At 40.2% G+C, this 22,287-nt stretch overlaps 1 long non-coding RNA gene across 1 annotated transcript; it reads left to right on the top strand.

Annotated features, from left to right (window-relative positions):
* The first annotated feature begins 2,737 nt into the window (after nucleotides 1-2,737).
* Nucleotides 2,738-3,781, top strand: LOC125139118. Its single transcript, XR_007138237.1, has 3 exons — nucleotides 2,738-3,233; nucleotides 3,374-3,407; nucleotides 3,666-3,781. It is a non-coding gene; the product is annotated as an uncharacterized LOC125139118 (long non-coding RNA).
* The last annotated feature ends 18,506 nt before the right edge of the window (nucleotides 3,782-22,287 follow it).

Genomic DNA, 22,287 nt, shown 5'->3' with positions numbered 1-22,287 from the left:
CAATGAATGAAGACAACAATTGCCCTGTATTGGTTTCAAGATTATTTTTATTTGAGCAAATAAAATAAATTGTTGCTGCTTCATGTTTTTCTCCTCCTCCTTCATAGCCAACTCAATATGAAGGATTTTCATCTTTATTTCATGTTCTTCTTTTAAATACTTAATAATTTGTGCTCAAGATAGTCAATGGCCAGTTTCTCATGTATGGTCTGTCTCTTGGTCTTTCGGCCCAGATTAGTGACACCATCTTCCCTCCTGGCCGCAAGATGTAGTGGGCTGACATGTACCCTCTTTTGGGCCCTCCAAGCTTATGTGGTCATCTATAAAACTTTGTATTGATGATGCATCAGAGAAAAATACTTGAGTTGAGTTCCTTGCTTATTTTTGTTCTGGAAATATAAGAGATAGCGGACAGCATTACATATTCACTGAAGTCTGAGGATGACACATGTTGCCTACCAAATGAGGATTGATCAGGTGCCCCATCTGAACTGTCCATATGGTCATCATCAGGGATACCTTCCAGGGGTTGCTCTCTCCCATGTCATCTGTTTCTGGTCTTTCAAGGGGTCCACCACCAGTCATGAAATGCTCCCTACGAGTAGCAGCATTTGTCTTCTTTAATTGGATTTTTGTTTTTCCAGAGGATCTTAGAAAGTTGACAATTTAGACATTATGTTAGTAATTATTATACAGTTTCTTTAATTTCTGAATTACAGATATGTTTAGGTCCCACTGTGTGTGTTACACAAAACAAACTTTATGGACTGATTTGTAAAAGTGGGCAAACCTAATAAATACACTCTTACATTACTTGAATTTGCTGGACTGTCCTTTGGCTTACTTTTTCATTTGAGTTAAATTCAGTGCAAATTTTACTCCGGGCATTCTTTTTCTTGCATTCTGTTGATGAATCATGCTGTTCTTCTCAATAATTGGGTGGTTTGACACAGTTTGCTTAAAGAAATGTTTTTCAAATTCACAGAAATTCTTTGAATGTTTCCTTTTATCTTTGTCCATTGTTTGGTTGGATGATTTACTCAAGTTCCACACAACGCTAGTGTGTGTTAAGATTCCATCCCTGGTTTTTGAAGTGTCCTTAGGTTATCACTATGTGTTTGTCATTAATATAATCAGGCTTCACAAAGAGTCCTAAATTAGCTTATTCTGTGACTCTCTAGTCTACAACTAATTAATCTTAACTTAAGTAGTGTCTCAAAAAGCCTTTTTTTAAATTCTGAATTAATTTAAGAAGAATTGGGCTAGTTCTGACTTTATTTAATCCCTGTCCGGGAAACCGCCCTGAAGAGATCCAAAAAGGTGCAAGTCTTTTGCACATAATTTAATATATGATCAATTACATAACCTTTTCAATCAACCCTTTTTGATTACTGTCAATGCTTCATTGATAAAAATAGAGGGGTATAAATACATAAATAAAACAAAATAATACCAAAAGATAGACCAACTAAACATAGTTATCATCAATGATCAATGAAATTCTGAAGGGCTAAACGGACTAGGAACAGAATGTGACAGCAGGGAAAGCTCAGTGACTGGATTTATTCCAGGTTCAGTGTCAATGAATATGAGAGTATAGGGGCGCTGCTGAGAGCCAATGGAGTGTGATGTCTGATTTGAGACTCCTGCAGAGTTCATGTTAATTGTTATTTTATCTTATTTGACATTTTCCCCTAGCGAATTTTGTATTTTTAAATGCGATTTTTACAGCCTGGAAATATTATCAAGGCTGGAAAACCACTAAAACCCGTGCCACAGTGACCCAACAACTGAGGCCTGCTACACAGTTGATGACCCCGGACCCTAGGGCTTCACCTCTCCAAGGGAAGTCACACAGGTAACTGATGCGGAGTCCCTGAAGCGAGAATTGCTAAATCTCTTTTGTAAAAGATTGCATTGCGGAAATCTTTAAAACCGAACTTAGAGCAGCACTGGGTGATGATTTAATGAGGTCAGGAGGCAACTGTGAGGCCTGGAAGGGATTTGTTATGGTCTTTTCTTTCCGGCACATCTGTGTATCACTTACAAGAGTGTGAAAAAGTCTTTGTTTCTACAGAAGAGTATATAAAAATGATGAACATAGGGTATTGTTTTTGCCCAGTGTTAACAAAGAGTGAAATAAAACAAATGTGATAACCTTCTGTTTTGCAGTAATACTATAATATCAGGGTTTACTGTTCTCCGTATACGTCTTCTGTATATTTCAAATACAGGGAATGTCCTTTTTGTACTTTAACCTCTTGAGACCCAAATGTCCTCATATGACGACATAACATTTTCTCACAACTTTATTGTCTATATATATTTATTGTACCAACCTTATATGAGGACTGTTAGGTATAATTCTTTTGCGAAACTGCTTCCTTGAAAACACTGATTAAATTTATAGTTATCAGTAGAAATTGTAATGTACACAACAGTAGCATATGAGTCTCAGGAGGTTAATGAGTGTAATCTTGTCATGGAAAGGCTTCCATGACCTCTCTTCTATTAGAGGCAATCTTGTGCATTTGATCTGGGAAGAATGTTTTGTGTCCACTTTAGAAAACTCACTGCTGCTTCTACAGTGGGAAGAGACTTTAACCTATTATCTACATAGAAATCACACTATAGCCACCACGACTGAGGTGCCCTTGAGCAAGGCACCGAACCCCCCAACTGCTCCCCGGGCGCCGCAGCATAAATGGCTGCCCACTGCTCCGGATGTGTGTTCATGGTGTGTGTGTGTGTTCACTGCTGTGTGTGTGCACTTTGGATGGGTTAAATGCAGAGAACGAATTCTGAGTATGTGTCACTGTACTTAGCCGTATGTCACATCACATCATCACATCACTATGAACTTCATAATCCTGCTCTTGTCCTTCCAGGTGGACAGATTTTCTGAGACCATAGATGGCTATGGCTGGCGACGGACTATTGTACCTTCATACGGTACTCCATAATATCTTTACTGTCTTGGAACCATAAAAATCTCAGAAAGTTCCTGTCTTCTTCTCTAACAAGAAAACAATAAAACATCTGTTGGATGTCTGCTGTTATGGCAACTGACTGTTTATTAAATTGAATAGTGTAACACTTCTCTCTGGCTAATAACTTATAGATTGTATAAATAATTTACGCATTATATGCCAATCTATGGACCAGCGTTTCAGAAGAAAAGGTACGCTACGGAGAAAGATGCAACAACAACAGTGAACGGACTTGAGAAACAGGTGGATTGAACATACAATGTGTTTATTTAACAATGTTCAAGAGGTTAAATTGAAGCAATGTGAAATAATTAAAACAAAAAAATATATAATCTCACAAATGAAATTATTTTTAAATTTTGTTATTACTTGTGTTTTAACAGGTTTCGGGAAATTTTCCCATTGGTCTTCAACAAAGTAAGTTCTTTGTTCAATAACTTTCAATAACAAAAAATAAATATTCAAGCATAAAAAAAAACCCCAATACATCTCACTTATCAACACACAAAAAAACTGACACTTCTCAATGAAATAAAATGTCCTTTGATCTCTAAACAAATGTCTTTTCACTGTCGATGAGGGGAAAAAATATGTCTTCATCCGAACGAGGAAAAAGAAATTATTTGATTTCCTACCATTCGCAGAGTATAGAAAAAAAAACTGGTGTTTCCACAGAAAGTCCAAGAACAACTCAAGGGAGGCTCGCCAGTCCAAACCCTCCTCAAAACCACTGGAAGGCCGGGACGAATCCAGAACACATGCCTTCGAACATCAGAACAAGAAAAGAAAAAGAAAACAAAAAAAAACAAAAACCTGACCTTGAATAAACAAGGTCATGAAAACATCATGAATATCTTACTGTAACAACATTCAATAAAGTTATCCCTATTCATCACTCAACTTCACAGAACTTGAGTATTCTGAGTATGTACATGTGTCTTTCCAAATAAAGAATATTTTCTGTATATGCAATGTCTGTGACAATTTTTTCCAACATAGCATATTAATTATTATATGGCTAACAATTTCTCATGAAATACTTGAGCACACAATCAGCTGTTATGTACCAAATACAGTATTTCACTTTTTTATACATACATATATATAATTATCAAGGCAAATTGACTTACCAAGGAGCTCGTTAACTTATTGAAATTTCCAGAAACGGTGCAGCTACAGCACATCCGATTTAATCCTTTTCTTTAACATCAATCCGTCGATAAAGCACATCAAAAAGGTTATTTCTTTATTTCTGTTTTCCGGAGTTTTAGCAAACACCGCAGTCCTCTGCATCTATGCACGCTAACGAGGGCTGCCTCTAACACCACAAGCAAACCTCATGCAAAACCGGAAACCAATTTCTCCACTCCGCTACATTCTGCGCTCTCATTGGCTCATGCTCGGGTTAAAAAACCACTCGCGATTGGTCACATTGATAATCAAGTAGATATATATATATTTATATAAAATAAATATTATCTCTGTAATTACACTTATTTTAAGTAGTTTCCAATCGTTTTATTTATACATCTGTATGTTATTATATTAATAACATTATTTATATGTCACTCTGGTAACCTGGGTTACACTTCCCCCTCCTGAATCATAGCACGTCCCTGTGCTTGGGAGTTGTTAAGTCACACAGGTGAAACTGCATTGGGTTCAGCATTGTGATGTCTTATATAATCAGATTCCTCCACTGACTCGGAAAGTGCAAAACTCAATCCTTGCAATAAAGACTGAATGACTGAAATCAAGGGATTTCCCAGCCGTGCATACTGCAACTTGTCTGGGGGTCTACTCTGCCTTTTTGAACGTCTTGGTCCTATCTCTCCTGCCTCCTCTGGCACAGATGGAATGTCTGGAAGATGTCTGACAGGAAGTGAGTCAGGATAGGAAGTAAAAGTCTTTTCATGTGCATCTAATCCAGTTTCATTGACCACATCATATGACTCATCTGGTAGTTCACTTAATTCATCACATTCTTTTTCTGAGATTACTTTTGTTAATCCCTCTTCCCTATTTCTTTCAGGTTCAACTCCATAGATGTCTGGTTCTGCATGATGCATCACAGGTGAGTTCATCTCAACTCCATCACTAATTGGGTTTCGTTCAACAGGTGAATCATCTCTCAGCTGATAGAGACAGTGGATTTTGGACTTTCAGAATCAACTACAGGTAAGTCTCTTGTAACCAATGAACTCTCTGACTCATAAGTTGAGCTCTCTTCAGGAATAACTCTAGTAGTGAACTCAAAGGACTCTCCAGGTACATCAATGTGAACAGATTCACTCTCAGAATCAGAATGACTATGCATAGTTTCTGCTGTAGTAATATCCTCAATTTTAGACTGAGCTCTGGTTCTAGGCCTATGATCTTCTTTTTGCTGTACAGATTCTTCCAACTCAGTGCTGGGCAAATACCCACACGGCAGAAGTAAATCGCGATGCAAGGTACGCACTGGACCTTCCCTTCCTTCCGGCTGAACAGTATACACGGGAATACCACTGCTTTTCTTTAACACAATATAGACACCGGGTTCCCATCTGTCTGCTATTTTGTGTTTTCCTCTTAGCCGAACATTCCTCACTAGGACTCTGTCACCTATATCCAGAATGGAAGCAATTACATTCCGATCGAACCTCCTCTTGTTTCTTTCTGCCACCTTCATAGCATTGCGAATTGCAAGCTGGTAACTCTCTTCTAACCGGTCCTTAAGAGATTTCACATACTGCGAGTGAGACTGGGAAGAGTCATTGACTGGGAGTCCAAAGGCAAGATCCACAGGCAATCGAGGCTGGCGTCCGAACATCATTTCATAAGGTGAATACCCTGTTACATCGTTCTTTGTGCAGTTATAGGCATGCACAAGTGGTTTGACAAATTCCTTCCAGTGGGCTTTTTTGTCGTTTTCCAGGGTTCCTAACATTTGCAGCAGGGTCCTGTTGAACCGCTCCACTGGGTTCCCTCTTGGGTGATAGGGGGTCGTCCTCACCTTACGGATACCCGCGACTTTGCACAGCTCTTGAATGGTTCGGGACTCGAAATCTGGACCCTGATCACCAAGCAATTTTTCTGGGAAACCATAGTACAGTAGGAATTGATCCCATAGACATCTGGCCACAGTCCGAGCCTTTTGATCTTTGGTAGGTATCGCAATGGCATATTTTGTAAAATGGTCTGTGATGACCAATATGTCCTTTGCGTTGCTACGGTCTGGCTCTACTGACAGGAAGTCCATACAACAAGCTCTAAAGGCCTGCTGGTCTGTATGTTCACTAAAGGAGCTGCTCTCTGAGATGGAGCTTTCCTCCGAATACAACGCTCACAGGTTTTGATCTTTCTCTCCACAGCATTAGCCATTTTAGGCCAATAGAACCTGGAACGGAGGAGATCAAGAGTTCGCTCCATCCCTAAATGACCCATGTCATCATGAAGACTGGTGAGTACCATCTGTCGAAGATCCCTGGGTAACGCTAATTGGCTCAACACTCTACCTTGATCCATTCTTTTTCTATACAACACTCCATTTTTGACTTCGAGCTTATTCCACTCTCTCATCCACATAGCCATGGTAGGTGACTGGGATGCCCTACCGAGGGGTTTTTCACCAGACTCTAGGTACTCCAGGACCTCTTTCAACTCAGGATCTGCATGTTGTTGGGCTGCTAAATCTTTCTCAGAAAGGTGAGGGATCACAGGTAAACCATGTTCATATTCTTCCTGGAATCCTTGGGGTAATGCACCCGCATCCATCATCATGGACTCTGCTAATGTCATCATGACAGGGAATCCATCATGGGACAGGCTAACCTGATGCTTCTCACACACAGCTTTCACTGCCTCTGGCAGGATCACTGACGGATCTTCGTCCGTCTCAGCTAGATGATTTAGAGTGAACTGTTTAATCCTCTCCTGTTCTTTTTGGGACTCCAGATCATTCAACAGCTGACCGTTTGGACGTCTGGACAACCCATCGGCATCCTGGTTTTGGGCTCCTGCTCTATACTGGATCTTGAAGTTATACGCTGATAAACCAGACAGCCATCTATAACTGGTGGAGTCTAATTTGGCAGAAGTCAGAATGTAAGTTAAAGGGTTACTGTCGGTTACAACAGTAAATTCAGCCCCGTACAAATAGTCGCTGAACTTTGAAGTAACTGCCCACTTGAGGGCCAGAAATTCAAGTTTATGAGCGGGGTATCTGGCTTCGCTTTTAGTTAGTCCTCGACTAGCATAAGCAAGGACCCTCAACTGGCCTTCCTGTTCTTGATATAACGCAGCACCTAAGCCTATGGTGCTGGCGTCAGTGTGCAATATGTATGGCAATCTAGGGTCAGAGTATCCCAAAATTGGTGCAGTTGTTAATTTCTCCACAATTTTCTCAAAAGCCTCCTGACAAGAAGCATCCCATCTGTCTTCTAGCTTCTCTTTTGGGTCGTAGTAATGACGATTGACGTCTTTACACTTCTTTCCTTTTCGAATTGGGGGATATCCAGCCGTGAGGTTGTTAAGTGGCTTGACTATTTTGGAAAAGTCCTGAACGAACCTCCTATAATACCCGGCAAATCCCAAGAATGATTTCAGCTCTTTGAGAGTCTGGGGCCTTGGCCAGGTTTTAATGGCCTCGATTTTCGCTGGATCTGTTTCTACGCCACGTTGAGAAACAATATGTCCCAAATATCGCACTGAAGTTTGAAAAAATTTACATTTCTCAGGTGAGAGTTTCAAGCCATATTCTTTCAGACGGGTAAGTACTTGCAATAGTCGACGTTCATGTTCTTCAGGTGTCTCTGAAAAAACTATAAGGTCATCTATGAACACTAACACCTCTTTCCGGTTCAGATGACCCATACAGCGCTCCATGAGCCGTTGAAAGGTACTGGGAGCATTTGTGATTCCCTGTGGCATCCTATTAAACTCCCAGAATCCTTGTGGGCACACGAAGGCGGTCTTGTGTTTATCTGCTTCCTCCATCTCGATTTGGTAGTACCCCGACTTCAAATCCAGAACGGAGAACCACTTTGAGCCGTTTAATACGGAAAACACCTCCTCCAAGTTAGGAAGCGCATAGGTGTCCTTTATGGTTTGAGAGTTAAGTTTTCTGAAGTCGATACATAGGCGTACGGAATTATCCTTCTTCTTCACCACCACAATAGGGGAGGCAAAGGGAGACTCAGATTCTCTGATTATTCCAGCAGCCAACAAGTCTTTCAGGTGCTTGCGAACAGCATCGACATCCTGTGGGTGAATGGGCCTAGGTCGATGTTTAAAGGGAGTTTCATCACTAAGTTTTATGTGATGTTTCACTTTATCTGTATGCCCATAATCCATGTCATGTAAGGCAAAAACCTCAGGCATCTTGTTCAATAGAGCTGATATTCGGGTCCTCCACTCTGCTGGTAAGGGGGAATCACCAAAATCAAATTTTATCTGTGAGCTGTGAGAGTTCAGTTGAGTCTGAGGAGCATCACGTCTTGACTGTGTCTCAATTACGCGCTGAACAGCATACATTTCAGCAATCACAGCTTTTGGTGGAACAGCAATGTCAGTCGGTGTCGTTTCTCACCACTACAGGTAAACTATAGGAGCGTTTAACAGGCAAAGTATATAATCCGCTAGCTACTAATAACCCGCCTGGCATAGAAGACATTTCTGGCTGCCCTAGAGTTATTAAGCTTTCTGGAGAACAGTGACGTATATGAGCAACACCATCAAGAACAGCTACACTTCCTGCTGACACAATTTTAGGAGTAATTCCTCCCAACGTCACACATCCCAGAACTGCAGTGCTCATTTGCTTGTGTCTGGCACCCAGAATTTGTAGTACTGCTCGATATCCGTTAAAAGCTGGATTGAGATTTCCTGAGCTTTCTTGAGCATGGTTCGCATAAAGAGCATCCAGGGAATTGGTTCCCACAAGGATTTGGGGCGTGTTCATCAAATCAGGGACCACTAGAGCTAATGTGGTAACTTCTGCTTCTACTCCCAAGAACTCCTTAGGAAATGTCAGAGTAAACTCTACATAGCCTAAATAGGGAACTGACTGCCCATTTGCTCCCTCCACCTCCAGTAAAGACTCAAGTGACTTCATTGGGTGATTAAATAGATGATCATGGTAAAAGGAAAGTGGAATGGTGGTCACTTGGGAACCTGTATCTAGCAAACAATTCACTGGAGTTCCTTCAACAGACAACTGGGCAGTACACTTCATTCCAACCAATCCTCTTGGTAATTTTCTCTGCATTACTTCTTCACAACACTTGCTGAATACTCTTCTAGGTTTATTAGGGCATGTGGGTCTTTCCTCAGTTTCTGTACGCCCTGCTACAGAGACTGATTGGAGTTTAACTGTGAGGATGCAACTCTGTGATTCGGGTCCCAATGAGCCTGTTTCTCTTTCAGCTGACGTCGTTTGTATTCTACTTTGGCAGGATTTGGATCATTTTCACAATTTACGGCGATATGACCATCTTCCCCGCAGCGAAAGCAATATCCTGGACGTGGTCGAGCTGGAGTCAATCCATTAATACTGACTATTTTACTCTTTTCATGTCTTGTCTGCTTGGGCTGTGACATAGCAGAAGAGCTCCCGAACCTGGATGTTCTTTCTGGCTGATGTTTCTGTGACTCGGAGACAGCTAATTGAGCTTTTAACTCTGCAACCTGTCTTACTAATTCAGTAATTTCCTCTGCTTCTGAGCTTCTGTTCTGGACCTTTTGGGAAACTGCAGCTTGAACCTGGGCTCGTAGTTCAGTCAGTTCTTTTTTTAGTGAAGTCACATCCACCACTTTGGAGCAAACAGGCTGGCACTTCTGGTGAGTCAAGGCTTGCATGCAGGCCAGTTGAACATTAATTTCTGATATTTGTCTTCTCATGGAGTCTGTTTCATTCCATTCTACCCCACTGACTACCTCATGAGAGTGAGCAGACAACTGGTGAGCTGCAGCTCGTGACCTGGGAGGGGCTAGACCTTGTTTAGTCATCCCAAAATGACTCCTCATCCGATCCTCCTTTGCAGCTCGCCGGTCTTCCTCTGCTCTGACAGACACCACAAGTTCAGCAAAGGAAGGTGGGTTATTCTTTCTCCTTTCCAGCTGAAGATTGACAATTAAGCCGTTATCCCAGCATCCCCGACGGAATTGATTCAACAAGCTGCGATCACGCTCCCTTTCTGCAATGCCACCTCTCCTCACTGCAGCATTCAACATCACTTGTAATCGATGCAGGTAGCTGGAAGGCTTTTCTCCCTGATTCTGCAACATCGTCATGAACTTTGCCAGCAGCTCTTCCCCATCCTCCACTGATGCATACACTGATTCTAGTAACTCTAAATATACTGAGGGTGATGATTGTGGGCTAATGTGCTTAATTACGTCAACAGCAGGTGGAAGCAAGCTGTCTAGAATTCTTCTCGTACGAGACAAGTCTGAAGCAGATGGATCATCCAGTAGGAACTGCACACTTGCTCGCCATGTTTCAAAGTCTGGTTCGTTGGGTGGACGTGGAATTTTCCCTGAGAAAGATCTGAGACGTAGGGAAGTATGCTGGGCTATATCACTTGTCCTCACAACATGCTCCACCACGACTCTTTGCACACCAGGAGGATCAATTATATGCATAGTCAGAACTGGATATGGTACTCCTGTGGCTGAAGGATTGTTAATTCCACCAGTATTGAGTACAGCATTCATTTCATTCTCCTTGGACAGGTTTTGAGTTCTCTGGCTTTCAACACATAGCAGCGGAGGAACGTTTGGTGAGGTGGTTTCATCCCTACTCCCTTCCATTCTCTGTGATATGGCGGGTGATGCACGGTCATTGACTGAGACTGAATTGGCAGGACTGAGTCCCCTAGTTTGGGAGTCTGCTACATGACAGCTCGGTAAATGTTCTGTGGGTGAGCCAACTGACCTCATCTTTACCAACTCTTCTTGAAGTACTTCTTCAAAAGATTTACCAGTAGCATTAGCAATGGCTTTCAATTGTGCCAAATAGCCCTTAGTAGCATCATCTTTAACTGCAGGTGAGTATACACTGCTTAAGGCACGCACAGTGAATGTAACCTCTGCATCTGAAGGACTAACAATGCTTAAAGGCAACAGTGGCTTCAGATTTTTCATTGCAGAGCTGTGTGCAAACTCTATTATAGCCTGCCGATGAAATTCAGATGTTGGATCATCAATAAGCAAATTACGGCTAATGCTACCATACCGTACAAGCCATGCTTCTAAGTTTTGGTCAGATTCACTCAATGTTATGCCATCAACTATGACAGCATCGGAAACGTTCACGTTTTCTCGCTCCACTATATCCATACTGTTAACACTGGGATAACTTGTTTCACAGAAAGAATTATCTTTGTGTCGTACTGAGACGTCACTGTTGTTGTTAGGCAATCAATCTCCTGGCTGGCTCGCCAAGATTTTTGTAACACTTCTCTCTGGCTAATAACTTATAGATTGTATAAATAATTTACGCATTATATGCCAATCTATGGACCAGCGTTTCAGAAGAAAAGGTACGCTACGGAGAAAGATGCAACAACAACAGTGAACGGACTTGAGAAACAGGTGGATTGAACATACAATGTGTTTATTTAACAATGTTCAAGAGGTTAAATTGAAGCAATGTGAAATAATTAAAACAAAAAAATATATAATCTCACAAATGAAATTATTTTTAAATTTTGTTATTACTTGTGTTTTAACAGGTTTCGGGAAATTTTCCCATTGGTCTTCAACAAAGTAAGTTCTTTGTTCAATAACTTTCAATAACAAAAAATAAATATTCAAGCATAAAAAAAAAACCCCAATACATCTCACTTATCAACACACAAAAAAACTGACACTTCTCAATGAAATAAAATGTCCTTTGATCTCTAAACAAATGTCTTTTCACTGTTGATGAGGGGAAAAAATATGTCTTCATCCGAACGAGGAAAAAGAAATTATTTGATTTCCTACCATTCGCAGAGTATAGAAAAAAAACTGGTGTTTCCACAGAAAGTCCAAGAACAACTCAAGGGAGGCTCGCCAGTCCAAACCCTCCTCAAAACCACTGGAAGGCCGGGACGAATCCAGAACACATGCCTTCGAACATCAGAACAAGAAAACAAAAAGAAAACAAAAAAACAAAAACCTGACCTTGAATAAACAAGGTCATGAAAACATCATGAATATCTTACTGTAACAACATTCAATAAAGTTATCCCTATTCATCACTCAACTTCACAGAACTTGAGTATTCTGAGTATGTACATGTGTCTTTCCAAATAAAGAATATTTTCTGTATATGCAATGTCTGTGACAATTTTTTCCAACATAGCATATTAATTATTATATGGCTAACAATTTCTCAAGAAATACTTGAGCACACAATCAGCTGTTATGTACCAAATACAGTATTTCACTTTTTTATACATACATATATATAATTATCAAGGCAAATTGACTTACCAAGGAGCTCGTTAACTTATTGAAATTTCCAGAAACGGTGCAGCTACAGCACATCCGATTTAATCCTTTTCTTTAACATCAATCCGTCGATAAAGCACATCAAAAAGGTTATTTCTTTATTTCTGTTTTCCGGAGTTTTAGCAAACACCGCAGTCCTCTGCATCTATGCACGCTAACGAGGGCTGCCTCTAACACCACAAGCAAACCTCATGCAAAACCGGAAACCAATTTCTCCACTCCGCTACATTCTGCGCTCTCATTGGCTCATGCTCGGGTTAAAAAACCACTCGCGATTGGTCACATTGATAATCAAGTAGATATATATATATTTATATAAAATAAATATTATCTCTGTAATTACACTTATTTTAAGTAGTTTCCAATCGTTTTATTTATACATCTGTATGTTATTATATTAATAACATTATTTATATGTCACTCTGGTAACCTGGGTTACAATAGGCATACCCAAGAGAAAGTTATTGGGGTCAGGGCCTGTTAACAGAATATCAGAGACACCATTATAATGGGCATTAGAATCGAATACCACCGGATTTGCTCAGGATGATATACACAGAAGAGGGAGATACCTCTTCTGTGTCTTTGAGAAGTGGAGCCAACTCTGCGTGCCCATTCGCAAAGATCTTCTCCATGAAGAAAACAAAGTGTTCTTTCATCTGTGGTTTCCTTTCGAAGTTGCGTAACAGTGATGAGAAGCATTTAATTGCTTGTGTCCTGATGTCAGGAAGACACTGTCATGGGTTTTTAAATGGCAGTGGTGCTACCCAACTGTTGTTTCTATCTTTCTTAAACCCTTTTTCCATGATAAACATGAAGTAGTCATCTTAAATGGACAGAGCAATTTTATCGTCTTCTTTTGTAGGTTGAAACACAGTGTCACCCAAGTGGTCTTATTTGTTTGTAAGTTTTCTATTGCAACATGACATATTGGGACCACTGTATCTGTCCTTCACCTGCAGGAGGTTAGGGCATGAGTCAAAGAGTGAAAGCCTGCCATTGTCCAGAGTATTGGTGTACAGTGTGCTAACTGTGACTGGCTTATGGACCTTTCCTAGGCAGACATTGCCAACAAATCTTTGTGCAAATGGCAAGTCACATGGGCCACTGATCACTTTATGAGAAACATCCCTTCCAAGCAGAAGTAAGATGTGAACATCTGGGTCATGTTCCAGGATGAGATGTACCACTGATTTGAGGTGTGGAAAATGAAGAGCAGCAGAAGGTGAAGGAATCTCTGAACGGTTATTAGGAATCTCACTACACCCAATCAGATCTGGAAGTCGAAGAATGAACTGCCCATCCATGGATTCAATTTGGAAGCCACTTGCTTGTCTTCCTGTTGTCTCCCTAATACCAGCACAGGTCTTTAGCGAATATGGTTAACTAGGACTTTGGATGCCAAACTTATCAAACAACTCAGAACGAGCCATTGATCTGTTACTTTGATCATCAATTATTGCATAAAGCTTCACTGCTTTATCACGGCTACTGGTAGGATAAACTTTAGCAATACAGATTTTTGAACATGACCTGTTGGATAGATCACCACCAGATGATAGTATAAGATTTCCCTCCCCTCCATGCTCTGGATGGGGGCTCGAGTCATCAGAGATGTGAGTTGGTTCTTGATTTAGGGCCATGTCATGCCTCTCGCTACCACAATATGTGCATTTAACACAGGCGTTGCAATTTTTTGCTATGTACAGAGAAGACCTGCAACATCTGAAGCAGATTACATTTTCTTTCAGGAATGCTTTGCACTCCTTAAAAGACTTCTCCCGAAAGACACAGCACTTGCATAAAGGATGTGCCTTTTTGTGTATGGGACCTAGCTCTTCACAATCACTGTTAAAGACCTTGTCTTTGTTAAAGGAGGCAGTAGGTGACATTTGTGGACTGAAATCTCCCTCTGTTTAAGCTGTTTTCATGAAGTAAGCTTAGTAAGAGAATATACACAAGATATAAAACAGAAACTCAGGTCAACCCTGCCTGTCTAATAAAATCAACAAATACATGAAAGGGAGGAAATGGGACATTGTTTTTCAGTTTATAGTCAGAGCCCACAGAAAACCACCTATCCTGAAGTCTGAAAGACAGTTTTTCAACTACAGGTTGTACGTTGCGATCAGTTTCGAGAACCGCAAGTCCAAGCAAGTCTCATCAGCCTTGGCTGACTAGCTCCATGAGTAAATCACTCTACTCTCTTAGTTTTGCATAAACTTTCTTTGTTAGTTTGGGGAAACTCTCCAGGCATCTGAGCAGTGAATTTTCTATCACCTCAGGTAAGCCATAACATTCCTCCAGTCTGGCCCAAATCATCCTCAACCCTCTCTCTGGGTTATTTGTATTTACGGCTCCAATCCAACTCACATGTTCTACAGACTTCTTGCCAAGCCACTTGACAAGAAGGTCAATTTCTTCACCAAATGTTAGGTCTGAATCTCTGATGGCATTCCTAAACAAACACCGCCAGGCTTTGTAACTTTCTGGTTGATCATTGAATTTCAACAGCCCTGTAGAGACCAGTTCACGGTGTGCTAAGTAACGCACACCAAGTCATTCACACGGAAATTTTTATAAACTTTCGCAGCAGCGGATGCAAACCCTGAAAGAGGCTTCGCCCTCTCAATGCAGTACTGGTGTGTTGAGTGCTGGCAGTTCATAAACCTGACCTATTTGATCATGAGGAAAAAGGCTCTACACCAGGCATTGTGAAAGATGGACTATTTGTCTTTGCTTGCTGCATGACATAATCTTTAATATGTTGTGCTGTATCTCCTGGAGTACGATCTTAATCTTTCACTGTGGTGATTAACAGCAGCTTCGAGTGCATCAGCCTTTGCTAATGCTGCAGCAGTTTCTTTCTCTTGTTTTAACATGTCCATTAAGGAAGATTACTTGCTCGTGGCTGAATACAATCAGATTGAACTGGGTTGTCCTGCCTGACAGAGCTGTTGTTTTGCTGAACTGTTCTCCATATAAGTCTTCTGTATACTTCAACAGCCAGGTAAAATCCCCCTCATCAACTTCACAGACACAGAATGTCCTTTTTGTACTTTAATTAGAGTTAAAGAAGAAATAAGAAGAAAACAATAAACAATATGAAGATAAATTTCCGGCAAATGAAATACACTTTCATATGATCTATATCTGAGATGCATTCAAATAATAATAATGCAAATTACAAATACTTTAAAATAATCAAATACAATTGAATGTAATATGAACAATAACAATAAAACATGCCTCGAATCTACCAAAGGCCAAGGATGAAGGCAAATTTATATGGATACTGGATTCACTGTTTTCGGAATAGCAAGAATAGCTAGCATTAACTTCCTTGTTAATCATCTGATCAGTCACATGACAATGAGAACAATATAAAGTATTATCCTCAGAACAGCCAGTAGGGGGAGACTTTTGACAATGTTGTTACCAACAGAACACAGGGTGTGTTTTTTCCCCTCTTCTTGTTATATAATGGGGTATACCATTACTGGAAGTGCCTACTAGTGATGGGAAGTTCGGTTCTTTTCCTGTGAACCAGTTCAATATTCCAGTTCACCAGTTCTTTCACGTCCTGACGTAATGACGTGATTCACAATGACGTCATGACGTAAATTCCTTCATCCCGCAGCTGCCGGCAGATATTAATACAATCAATTTAACACATTTGAAAAGTTCTTTGTAATCATAACTTTAGTTGAATATGGTTCTTACATTTAGGTTTGCAACTAAAACACCCAGTACAGGCATTGATGTGCAAACTTAAAAAACGTACAAAAAAAGCATAATTTTGAAATGTTTCTTTCGCTCTATCAGTTGTTTCAAAAACTAATGCAACTGAGTTAAACACTCATTGATAAGATATTAAATAATAACCATTTCCATTTGTTGCTGTATCAGTTCAGTGATTTACACATGCGCTCAGTTCAGCTCAGTTCTCAGTTCAGTGTACTGATGATTCGCTGTATCAGTTCAGTTATTCAAGCATGCGCAGTATCAACAGCTCATCGGTTCTCGGACGCGTCTGAAAGAAACAGTTCTCAGTTCAGTGAACTGATGATTCGCTGTATCAACAGCTCATCGGTTCTCGGACGCGCCCAAAAGAAACAGTTTTCAGTTCTGTACTGATGATTCGCTGTATCGGTTCAGTGTTTCACACATGTGCAGTATCAACAGCTCGAGCTCACAGTTCTCTCAGCACAACATGTCTCAGTTAAGTGTACAGGAGTTACATATATTCCGGGATATTAGTTTATTTAGAGTCAGAGGGGCTGTCAGGCATGACCGAAAGTGAGTAACTTTAGTAACTTGTGGATCAGCGCTGAATAGCGCTCAATACGCTAACTGTTTAGAACGAATCAGTCCGATTTGGTGAACTGGTTCATCCAGTTCACTAAAAAGAACCGTTCAAAAGAACAATTCGTTCACGAACCGGCCATCACTAGTGCCTACTGTAAAGTATTAAGACTCTGTGGGAGTCATCTATCTCTCAGTCACAGGTTAGGCTCAGGCTATTCTCCGAGTCTCCGTTATACACTTATTTGGTCTGTTCGTACGGCGAACAGTCCGTGTAACCTTTATGAATTAATATGAAGGAGGTATCTTCCCGGCCAAGAAAGTTTCACTCCCCCTTTTACTTTATACCGTAATTTAAATTAAATTAACTTAATAGAGCATGTAGTTCAGACCAGATGTTGCAGGTACCTTACTTTTGTGAGCGATACTCAGAGACAATCACTTGTGGCACAAAAATATGGCATTTAATGAGTGAGACAAACACAACATAAAACTAACTACACAAACAAACAAAAGAAAATAGGGAAAACGAAGAAGAAAATAAAATAACACAAAAGAAATTAAAATTGGGGAAAGGGAGGAAGAGACTGGAAAGAAGAAATTAGAGAAAGGAAGGAAAGGAATGGCAAGCTTAAACTTCAAAATTAATCACACCCTAACTGGGAAATCGTCACCGGAAACTTGAATTCTCCTCAAGACACAGTACAAGGTTCATACTTAAAATACGCATCTAAATTGGTTGGTAAATAAATGGTTACTTGCATTGGCTTACTGCACAAGAGTCCGGATGCAACAGAGAAATTTCTGAAGAGTCAGTTATGGTGGGGTCAGACGTTCTTCCAAGTTCTCCTGAAGATCAGAGCAGTTGTCGTTCTTGGAAGTGAAGCTTGCTGGAACTTCTTTGAAGGAAGATGGAGTCGTCTCCAAGCTGGGAGATGGCCAATACTACGGCCTGAGATTTCGGAGGGAAAAACTTCCTTTGTTTCAGGTGTCTGTGGGCGTGGTTTAGCTATCAAACTTTTAGATGACTTTAAAGTTTATCCAAGGTGTATTAAGACGGTATGGCGCCTTTCGTGCTCAAATAAATTACACCATTGTTTGAAAAATGAGTAGCCAATAATTTTGTGGTTATTTGGATACTAAACTTGAAAGAGAATGACGGTATAAAGGCAGCGGTACATTACATACACAGATCAGTAATCAAAGTGTAACTGATGTTAATACAGTGTTGTGTTCTGACACATGAATATCTTATCTACTTGTTTTATTAGTAAAAGGAATGTCTCATTGTGTTGTGTGTGTGTGTGTGTGTGTGTGTGTGTGTGTTCTGGTTGAGGGCCCCTATGAGTTCAATCAGAGAAGCGGCATGGGGTTATCTGGTCTTTGTGTAGGCTTCAGTCATTCTGGAGCCAGTTATGTGTGTGTAAAACTGGGTTGCTCATCGGTTGATTGAAGATTAGATGCCGAAGTTTAGGGTGCCTGGGACCTGGAATCTAAATGACCTGTACCAGACGCTACACCTCTTCCACTGACACTAAAGTATCAGCCACAGAAAAAAAGCGTGACTGCTTAAAACCCCCTTTGACCCTACTGCAGCTGTCACAAACAAAACCGCTGCATGCAAGAGCCACAGAGCATCGCTTGGTCAATAATCCTGATCTGGCAAGTGTATATAACAAAGAAATACACAAACTGGAAGAGGCAGGCTATGTTGAAAAGATAAGCTGTGCAGAAGCAGCAAGTTACTGTGAGTCTATGCTGTGTTCCACACCACCTTTTGCATCACATTGGCAAAGCTTCAGTGGTATTCAATTACTAATTTAGTTACAATCAAGTGAAGCTTAATGACACTCTTTTAAAAAGTCTTGCTCAAGTTTAGAGAGTATTAGTGAAGACATGTTTCACCAGATCGGGCTACTCCCTGAAGATCAGCCACTGCTCCGCTTTCTCTGGAGAGACATGGAAAGGAAATTCCCTCTGGACATCTACAGGATGACCTGTACTCGGTGCTGTGCTACATTTTCCCTCCAGAGACAACACTGAGGGCAATGAAGATATAGCGGAGTCGGTCCAGCAATGTTTTTATGTTGACGTCTGCTTACAGTCCCTTCAGTCTCAATGTCAGGCTAAGTTCATTAACAAACAGAGCATTGTTCACAACTGCTGGCTTTGAAATAAGGCAGTGTGTTAACAATGTTATTCCAAGTGATTCCATTCTTGCATGCCAGTAAAATCCACTTGGATATGTAAACCCTTTCACCACAAGGGCCAAAATTAAGGTGCAAACACTATAAGGGTCAAAGGTTGATACGAACGTATATTGGCTGACCTTATCTCAGAATGGCATGCATGGGAAAAAGAGCTACCTGACTCACAGAAAATAACCTTGCCTAGGCATTACACACCAGCATGCTATGACATATTAGTTGATTTGCAGGTATTCTGTTATGCTTTGGAGAAATGTTATGCTTATTTACGGATAGAAAAGTGTGAGGAAATCCAAGCTGCATTTGTCATGGCTGGGTAAAAGACCCTTCTAGGTGTGTCTCATACCTACAGATGGAATTAGGGTCCTACCTTTTTGTATCAATCTCCAAATCACTGGCCAGTACACCCTTCAGTGTCATCTGAGGATTTATAGAAACTCCGCCAGTCTGCCTTCTGTGCCTTCAGTCACACCCTTTTACCTAAGGATTTTTCTGATGTTTCTGATATATGTCTGCTGCAGAGCATATAAGGACTAAAATGGCTACGTGCACAGATTAAAAGTTTTCCTGACAAGTGCATGCTCTAAAGACAAACAAGCCTGTGCATACAAGCAGTCAATTGATGTCCCTTGCCCCACCTGGATCTAATTAGAGTGGGCACTAGATTATGCAAAGTTGAACATTTACATTTCTGGCATTTAGCAGACACCCTTATCCAGAGTGACTTTTGTTTCAATTTATACAACTGAGCATTAAGGGTCTTGCTCAGGGGCCCAGCAGTGGCACATTGGTTGACCTGGGATTCAAACTCTCGACCTTCTGATCAGTAGTCCAACACCCTAACCACTAGGCTACCACACCCCATAACACAACCAGATCACCAGATCAACCAGATCACCGATTAGAAACCCATAATCAAGGTTTTGGTAACCGCCTTATGCATGCAGGACCGGAGAGAATATTTGCTGAGTTAAGACAAACTTTTTGGGAATTCAGGGGGCACCAGGCTATCAAAAAGCACCAAAGACAAAGGAAAGTTGCTTCATCTAATGCTGTTGTATTCAGATCATACTTTAGCAGCCCTTGGCATCGATAAATGAACAGAGAGTCTCTATACAGGTGTAGATCATTTATTGTGACACGTCTTCAGTTCACGAATCGTACTCTTTAACATGCAGCATCCACCGATCACCACCGTTCAACACCATGAAACTTAAATTAAAGAAGGAAAAGTACACATATTCAAAATATAAACAAATGACATACTCACATTAAAAATCATAAACTTAACAGTGATAAGCTTTAAGCTATCGTAGCCAGATTCACATTAAAACAAAAAACATACCTCGCTCCGCTTTACCAAGGGTGCAAAACATTACCAACTCTGCTAAACTCCGACAATCCAGTACCGGTGTTCAAAAATAAAAAACTTAAATATGTAATCCACGCTATTTCTCAGAACACATGCAGAGACAAAACCAACAGCTAACCAAAAAAGGCACATGCTGTGAACATGCGCAACATAGATAAATTCCTCCGATCAATCTCATCCCGAACACAGTTTCCGCCTACACACACACACAACCCTGCACATGAACAACGGTTCAAACAAATGAAAACCCAAGGTCACTTACACATACCATTTGCAGATATGCTAATTGTTTACTGAATGTTGTAAGTTTGATTTATTTGAGAATAATTTAGTTTATCAGACGTTAACAGTTTCAATGTTTGCAATGGTGTATTTGTATTATCGTATATAGTTATTAGGTTTTATGTTTTCCTATAGAAAACCACATGCACATCACTGTTATCAATAAATATCTGGACATTACATTTTCACTCCGGAGTAGGTGCAGTTGTTCTTTCTAACAGAAGAATTGGGCCAGTTTATATCCAAACTTTCAGCTATGCACAGACATCCCACAATACACATCATTCTGGAACAGGGTTATTCTGGACTCATCAGACCATGTTGCTCCAGAGTCCAAACTTTATGCTATGTAGCAAATTAAAGACGTTTTTTCAATTAACCTTAGTGATAAATGGTTTTCTTAGAGCTACACAATCCACATTATTTGAGATCTCTTTTTTAGTGTTTATGCAGATGTGTTTACTTTCAGTATTTTCACAGCTATTAAACATAGCTGTAAGTTCTATTGTATTTTTTTCTCTTTATTAAAAATGATGGTTCACCACTTCCCTAAGGTTTTAATAATGTGTTGGTTCTTAACCCAATTTTAGTATTTTAGTAGTTGTTGACTCCTTAGCTGTTGACCTTTCTGAAACAGAGTAACATCTTTTCATGACTGCATCAGTTAAATATAGTTCAGCTGAAACATAGTAATCTCTGCAGCAATTAGTAATCATGCAGTAGAAGGTTCTTTTTCCTGGTTAAATTCACTTTTAAATTTATTGACACTTTTTTGGCCAAGCAGTGTATGCATGTATATATAGAGTTACTGCTAGTCAGCTGAATGTCTTAGTGAATATCAGTAGAATGTAATAAGGCTACAGGGATGATTTTGAGAGACACATTTTTAATTGACTATTAATATTGAAAAATTTAAAAACTGCATCACTGGAAATACAAGCAAATACAAGCAAAAGGAGCTCACATTTTTCTCAAAAACTATTCTGGACGTTTCATTGTGAAGGTGTTTGTTCTCTTTGTTGTGTACTGTAGCTCTCACTGCATCACAAGGGATTCACTTCTTTTTCACGGTCATCTGTTCATGACAGCTGCCACAGAGGTGTGTGTGTGGGTGTGTGAGGGTGATTGGGTATTTGTGGGTGGGTGTTTCAGGGATTTGTGGTCATGGGGATTGTATCTTTGTACGTGTATGGGTGCATGTGTTTGTGCTAGAGATAGAAGAGAGAGAATGTAGAGAATACCTGTTGTCCTAACTGTTCTGAAGCATGACAGTGCCAATTATGCACATGAACAACCACAATCCAGAAAATGCTTTTTAATGTTTGCATATTTTTTCTGTTGCTATGCAAATAATTAAAATGATCCATACACCTCACCCCTTCAGTCCGGTTCAGGTTATTTGACCAGCAATTGCAGTGAATGTCAGAGGCAGTGGACATCTCTAATCGTACCATAAAGTACGATTAGAGACAGTACCATAAAGTAGATAGCTAGCAAAGCATCATAAATTAACTATTAACGAGTATTAATTGGTGGTAAACTATAAATAATTCACTTATACAAGTTTTAAAAAGTCTTTTTTAATTTTTTTTTACATTTACAGCATTTGACAAACACCCTTATTAAGCGCAATGTACTAAAGTGCTTTTAAGTC

The sequence above is a fragment of the Tachysurus fulvidraco genome, chromosome 17 (genome assembly GCF_022655615.1).
Source record: "Tachysurus fulvidraco isolate hzauxx_2018 chromosome 17, HZAU_PFXX_2.0, whole genome shotgun sequence".
Classification (NCBI taxonomy): domain Eukaryota; kingdom Metazoa; phylum Chordata; class Actinopteri; order Siluriformes; family Bagridae; genus Tachysurus; species Tachysurus fulvidraco.
The sequence above is the reverse complement of the archived record's forward strand: the minus strand, read 5'-3'. Positions and strand labels throughout refer to the sequence as shown.